This window comes from Triticum aestivum, chromosome 5A (assembly GCF_018294505.1).
Source record: "Triticum aestivum cultivar Chinese Spring chromosome 5A, IWGSC CS RefSeq v2.1, whole genome shotgun sequence".
Lineage (NCBI taxonomy): Eukaryota > Viridiplantae > Streptophyta > Magnoliopsida > Poales > Poaceae > Triticum > Triticum aestivum.
Window position 1 is genome coordinate 204749736 of NC_057806.1, and position 7889 is coordinate 204757624.

Consider the following 7889-nt stretch of genomic DNA (forward strand, 5'->3'; position numbering starts at 1 on the left):
GTTGGGACTTTATGTTTCTCCAAGGCCGACCACATGACATTTCACGGTATCTTATCATAGGCCTTCTCCAAGTCAATGAACACCATATGCAAGTCCTTCTTTTGCTCCCTATATCGCTCCATAAGTTGTCGTACCAAGAAAATGGCTTCCATGGTCGACCTCCCAAGCATGAAACCAAAGTGATTTTTGGTCACGATTGCCATTCTTCTTAAGCGGTGCTCAATGACTCTCCTATAGCTTCATTGTATGGCTCATCAGCTTAATTCCACAATAATTAGTACAACTCTGAACATGCCCCTTGTTCTTGAAGATTGGTACTAATATACTCCATCTCCATTCTTCTGGGAGCATCTTGTTTGCCCGAAAATGAGGTTGAAAAGCTTGGTTAGCCATACTATCGCTATGTCGCCGAGGCCTTTCCACACCTCAATGGGGATACAATCAGAGCCCATCGCCTTGCCTCCTTTCATCATTTTTAATGCCTCCTTGGCCTCAGACTCTTGGATTCTCTACACAAAACGCATGCTGGTCTCATCAAAGGAGTCATCTAGTTCAATGGTAGAACTCTCATTCTCCCCATTGAACAGCTTGTCAAAATACTCCCGCTACTGCCATCTATGTTTAATCTCCTCGTCCTTCAGTAGGAGTTGGTCTGCTCCGTCCTTGATGCATTTGACTTGGCCAATATCCCTCGTCTTCCTCTCCCGGATCTTGGCCATCCTATAGATGTCCATTTCGCCTTCCTTCATGCCTAACCATTGGCAGAGGTCCTCATACACACAACCCCTTACTTCTCTGATAGCTCGCTTTGCGGCCTTCTTCGACATCTTGTACTTCTCTATGTTGTTTGCACTACTATCCAGGTATAGGCGTCTGAAACTATCTTTCTTCTCTTTAATCGCCTTCTAGACATCATCATTCCACTACCAGGTATCCTTATCTTCGCTTCTCCTTCCCCTGGGTACTCCAAACTCCTCCGAGGCCACCTTAAAATGCAAGTCGCCATCTTAATCCACACATTGTCTACATCCCCTCCTTCCTCCCAAGGGCCCTCCTTAATGACCCTCTCCTTGAACACCTAAGCTACCTCCCCCCTTGAGCTTCCACCACTTTGTTCTAGCGACTTTGGCACACTTATCCCACTGGACACAAATCTGAAAGCGGAAGTCAGCAACCACCAGTTTATGCTGAGGGACAACACTCTCTCCATGTATCACCTTACAATTTAGGCACACACGCCTATCTTCTCTTCTCGAGAGGATGAAATCAATCTGGCTAGAGTGTTGGCCACTACTAAAAGTCACTAGATATGATTCTCTCTTTCTAAAGAGGGTGTTATCTACAATCATGTTGTAGGCTAGAGCAAAGCTTAAGGCATCTCCTTCTTGATTCCTGATGACATGGCCAAAGCATGCACCCCTTCAAAACATGTGTTAGGTGTACCTGTTGGGGAACGTTGCAGAAAACAAAAATTTTCCTACTCGTTTCACCAAGATCATCTAGGAGTTCATCTAGCAACGAGTGATTAGATGCATCTACATACCTTTGTAGATTGCGCACGGAAGCGTTCAAAAGAACGGTGATGATGTAGTCGTACTCGACGTGATCCAAATCACCGATGACCAGCGCCGAACGGACGGCACCTCCGCGTTCAACACACGTACGGGACGGGAGACGTCTCCTCCTTCTTGATCCAGCAAGGGGAAAGGAGAGGTTGATGAAGATCCAGCAGCACGACGGCGTGGTGGTGGATGCAGGGCGTCACAGCAGCAGGGCTTCGCCGAGACTACGAGGGAGAGATGTAACGGGGGGGTGGAGGCGCCAGGGGCTGGTGTGAAATCCCTCCTCTCCCCCCCACTATATATAGGGGTGCCATGGGGGGGCGCCGGCCCTAGTAGATGAGATCTACTAGGGGGGGCGGCGGCCAAGGGGAGGTTTCCCTCCCCCCCAAGGCACCTAGGGGTGCCTTCCACCAGATGGACTCTTCCATGGTGGAAACCCTAGGCGCATGGGCCTATAGGGGCTGGTGCCCTTGGCCCATCTAGGCCAAGGCGCACCCCCTACAGCCCATGTGGCCCCCCGGGACAGGTGGGCCCCACCCGGTGGACCCCCGGGACCCTTCCGGTGGTCCCGGTACAATACCGATAACCCCGAAACTTGTCCCGATGCCCGAAATAGCACTTCCTATATATAATTCTTTACCTCCGGACCATTCCGGAACTCCTCGTGACGTCCGGGATCTCATCCGGGACTCCGAACAACATTCGGGTTTCTGCATATACATATCTTCATAACCCTAGCGTCACCGAACCTTAAGTGTGTAGACCCTACGGGTTCGGGAGACAAGCAGACATGACCGAGACGACTCTCCGGTCAATAACCAACAGCGGGATCTGGATACCCATGTTGGCTCCCACATGCTCCACGATGATCTCATCGGATGAACCACGATGTCGAGGATTCAATCAATCCCGTACGCTATTCCCTTTGTCTATCGATATGTTACTTGCCCGAGATTCGATCGTCGGTATCCCAATACCTCGTTCAATCTCGTTACCGGCAAGTCACTTTACTCGTACCGTAATGCATGATCCCGTGACCAGACACTTGGTCACTCTGAGCTCATTATGATGATGCATTACCGAGTGGGCCCAGTGATACCTCTCCGTCATACGGAGTGACAAATCCCAGTCTTGATCCATGTCACCCAACAGACACTTTCGGAGATACCCGTAGTCTACCTTTATAGTCACCCAGTTACGTTGTGACGTTTGGCATACCCAAAGCACTCCTACGGTATCCGGGAGTTACACGATCTCATGGTCTAAGGAAAAGATACTTTGACATTGGAAAACTCTAGCAAACGAACTATACGATCTTGTGCTATGTTTAGGATTGGGTCTTGTCCATCACATCATTCTCCCAATGATGTGATCTCGTTATCAATGACATCCAGTGTCCATAGTCAGGAAACCATGACTATCTGTTGATCAACGAGCTAGTCAACTAGAGGCTCACTAGGGACATGTTGGTGTCTGTTATTCACACATGTATTACGATTTCCGGATAACACAATTATAGCATGAATAAAGACAATTATCATGAACAAGGAAATATAATAATAATGCTTTTATTATTGCCTCTAGGGCATATTTCCAACAGTCTCCCACTTGCACTAGAGTCAATAATCTAGTTACATTGTGATGAATCGAACACCCATGGAATTCTGGTGTTGATCATGTTTTGCTCTAGGGAGAGGTTTAGTCAACGGATCTGCTATATTCAGGTCCGTATGTACTTTACAAATCTCTATGTCTCCATCTTGAACATTTTCACGAATGGAGTTGAAGCGACGCTTGATGTGCCTTGTCTTCTTGTGAAACCTGGGCTCCTTGGCAAGTGCAATAGCTCCAGTGTTGTCACAGAAGAGCTTGATCGGCCCCGACGCATTGGGTATGACTCCTAGGTCGGTGATGAACTCCTTCACCCATATTGCTTCATGTGCTGCCTCCGAGGCTGCCATGTACTCCGCTTCACATGTAGATCCCGCCACGACGCTTTGCTTGCAACTGCACCAGCTTACTGCCCCACCATTCAAAATATACACGTATCCGGTTTGTGACTTAGAGTCATCCAGATCTGTGTCGAAGCTAGCGTCGACGTAACCCTTTACGACGAGCTCTTCGTCACCTCCATAAACGAGAAACATTTCCTTAGTCCTTTTCAGGTACTTCAGGATATTCTTGACCGCTGTCCAGTGTTCCTTGCCGGGATTACTTTGGTACCTTCCTACCAAACTTACGGCAAGGTTAACATCAGGTCTGGTACACAGCATGGCATACATAATAGAACCTATGGCTGAGGCATAGGGGATGACGCTCATCTCTTCTATATCTTCTGCCGTGGTCGGACATTGAGCTGAGCTCAATTTCATACCTTGTAACACAGGCAAGAACCCCTTCTTGGATTGATCCATATTGAACTTCTTCAATATCTTATCAAGGTATGTGCTTTGTGAAAGACCTATGAGGCGTCTCGATCTATCTCTATAGATTTTGATGCCTAATATATAAGCAGCTTCTCCAAGGTCCTTCATTGAAAAACTTTTATTCAAGTAGGCCTTGATGCTGTCCAAGAGTTCTATATCATTTCCCATCAAAAGTATGTCATCTACATATAATATGAGAAATGCTACAGAGCTCCCACTCACTTTCTTGTAAACGCAGGCTTCTCCATAAGTCTGTGTAAACCCAAACGCTTTGATCATCTCATCAAAGCGAATGTTCCAACTCCGAGATGCTTGCACCAGCCCATAAATCGAGCGTTGGAGCTTGCACACTTTGTCAGCATTCTTAGGATCGACAAAACCTTCCGGCTGCATCATATACAATTCTTCCTTAAGGAAACCATTAAGGAATGCCGTTTTGACGTCCATTTGCCATATTTCGTAATCATAGAATGCGGCAATTGCTAACATGATTCGGACGGACTTCAGCTTCGCTACCGGTGAGAAAGTCTCATCGTAGTCAACCCCTTGAACTTGTCGATAACCCTTAGCGACAAGCCGAGCTTTATAGATGGTCACATTACCATCCGCGTCTGTCTTCCTCTTAAAGATCCATTTATTTTCTATGGCTCGCCGCTCAATGGGCAAGTCAGTCAAAGTCCATACTTTGTTTTCATACATGGATCCTATCTCGGATTTCATGGCTTCTAGCCATTTGTCGGAATCCGGGCCCGCCATCGCTTCTTCATAGTTCGAAGGTTCACCGTTGTCTAACAGCATGATTTCCAAGACAGGGTTGCCGTACCACTCTGGTGCGGAACGTGTCCTTGTGGACCTTCGAATTTCAGTAGGGGCTTGATCAGAAGTATCTTGATCATTGTCATTAACTTCCTCTCTAGTCGGTGCAGGCACCTCAGGAACATTTTCTTGAGTTGCGCCATTTTCCGGTTCAAGAGGTAATACTTCATCAAGCTCTACTTTCCTCCCACTTACTTCTTTCGAGAGAAACTCTTTCTCCAGAAAGGACCCATTCTTGGCAACAAAGATCTTGCCTTCGGATCTGAGGTAGAAGGTGTACCCAATAGTTTCTTTTGGGTATCCTATGAAGACGCATTTTTCCGACTTGGGTTCGAGCTTTTCAGGTTGAAGTTTCTTGACATAAGCATCGCATCCCCAAACTTTTAGAAACGACAGCTTAGGTTTCTTCCCAAACCATAATTCATACGGTGTCGTCTCAACGGATTTCGACGGAGCCCTATTTAAAGTGAATGCGGCAGTCTCTAAAGCATAGCCCCAAAAGGATAGCGGTAAATCGGTAAGAGACATCATAGATCGCACCATATCTAACAGAGTGCGATTACGACGTTCGGACACACCATTACGCTGAGGTGTTCCAGGCGGCGTGAGTTGTGAAACTATTCCACATTTTCTTAAGTGTGCCCAAACTCGTGACTCAAGTATTCTCCTCCACGATCTGATCGTAGAAACTTGATTTTCCTGTCACGTTGATTTTCAACCTCACTCTGAAATTCCTTGAACTTTTCAAAGGTTTCAGACTTGTGTTTCATTAAGTAGATATACCCATACCTACTTAAATCATCAGTGAGGGTGAGAACATAACGATAGCCACCGCGAGCCTCAACACTCATTGGACCGCACACATCAGTATGTATGATTTCCAATAAGTCGGTTGCTCGCTCCATTGTTCCTGAGAACGGAGTCTTGGTCATTTTACCCATAAGGCATGGTTCGCATGTGTCAAATGATTCATAATCAAGAGACTCTAAAAGTCCATCAGCATGGAGCTTCTTCATGCGTTTGACACCTATGTGACCAAGGCGGCAGTGCCACAGGTATGTGGGACTATCATTATCAACCTTACTTCTTTTGGTACTCACATTATGAACATGTGTAGCATCACGTTCGAGATTCATAAAGAATAAACCATTCACCATAGGAGCATGACCATAAAACATATCTCTCATAAAAATGGAACAACCATTATTCTCAGATTTAAAAGAGTAGCCATCTCGAATTAAACGAGATCCCGATACAATGTTCATGCTCAAAGCTGGCACTAAATAACAATTATTAAGGTTTAAAACTAATCCCGAAGGGAGATGCAGAGGTAGCGTGCCGACGGCGATCACATTGACCTTGGAACCATTCCCGACGCGCATCGTCACCTCGTCCTTTGCCAGTTTCCGCTTATTCCGCAGCCCCTGCTTTGAGTTACAAATGTGAGCAACTGCACCGGTATCAAATACCCAGGAGCTACTACGGGCACTAGTAAGGTACACATCAATTACATGTATATCACATATACCTTTTGTTTTGCCGGCCTTCTTATCCGCTAAGTACTTAGGGCAGTTCCGCTTCCAGTGACCGCTTCCCTTGCAATAAAAGCACTCAGTCTCGGGCTTGGGTCCATTCTTTGGCTTCTTCCCGGCAGCTTGCTTGCCGGGCGCGGCAACCTCCTTGCCGTCCTTCTTGAAGTTCTTTTTACCCTTGCCTTTCTTGAACTTAGTGGTTTTATTGACCATCAACACTTGATGTTCCTTCCTGACTTCTACCTCTGCTGATTTCAGCATAGCAAATACTTCAGGAATGGTCTTTTCCATCCCCTGCATATTGAAGTTCATCACAAAGCTCTTGTAGCTTGGTGGAAGCGACTGGAGGATTCTGTCAATGACCGCATCATCCGGGAGATTAACTCCCAGCTGAGTCAAGCGGTTATGCAACCCAGACATAGTGAGTATGTGCTCACTGACAGAACTGTTTTCCTCCATCTTACAGCTGAAGAATTTGTCGGAGACTTCATATCTCTCGACCCGGGCATGAGCTTGGAAAACCATTTTCAGCTCTTCGAACATCTCATATGCTCCATGTCTCTCAAAACGCTTTTGGAGCCCCGGCTCTAGGCTGTAAAGCATGCCGCACTGAACGAGGGAGTAGTCATCGGAACGTGCCTGCCAAGCGTTCATAACATCTTGTTCTGCAGGGAGAACGGGTGCGTCACCAAGCGGTGCTTGTAGGACATAATCTTTCTTGGCAGCTATGAGGATGATCCTCAGGTTCCGGACCCAGTCCGTATAGTTGCTGCCATCGTCTTTCAGCTTGGTTTTCTCTAGGAACGCGTTGAAGTTGAGGACTACGTTGGCCATTTAATCTACAAGACATATTGTAAAATATTTAGACTAAGTTCATGATAATTAAGTTCAACTAATCAAATTATTAATGAACTCCCACTTAGATTAGACATCCCTCCAGTCATCTAAGTATTACATGATCCGAGTTTAACTAGACCGTGTCCGATCATCACGTGAGACGGACTAGTCAACGTCGGTGAACATCTTCATGTTGATCGTATCTTCTATACGACTCATGCTCGACCTTTCGGTCTTCTGTGTTCCGAGGCCATGTCTGTACATGCTAGGCTCGTCAAGTTAACCTAAGTGTTTGCATGTGTAAATCTGTCTTACACCCGTTGTATGTGAACGTCTGAATAAAACACCCGATCATCACGTGGTGTTTTGAAACAGCGAACTGTCGCAACGGTGCACAGTTAGGGGGAACACTTCTTGAATTTATTGTGAGGGATCATCTTATTTACTACCGTCGTTCTAAGTAAACAAGATGCAAAACATGATAAACATCACATGCAATCAAATAATAAACGTGACATGATATGGCCAATATCACATAGCTCCTTTGATCTCCATCTTGGGGCTCCATGATCATCTTGTCACCGGCTTGACACCATGATCTCCATCATCATGATCTCCATCATCGTGTCTCCATGAAGTTGCTCGCCAACTATTACTTCTACTACTATGGCTAACGCGTTTAGCAATAAAGTAAAGTAATTTACATGGCGTTTCTC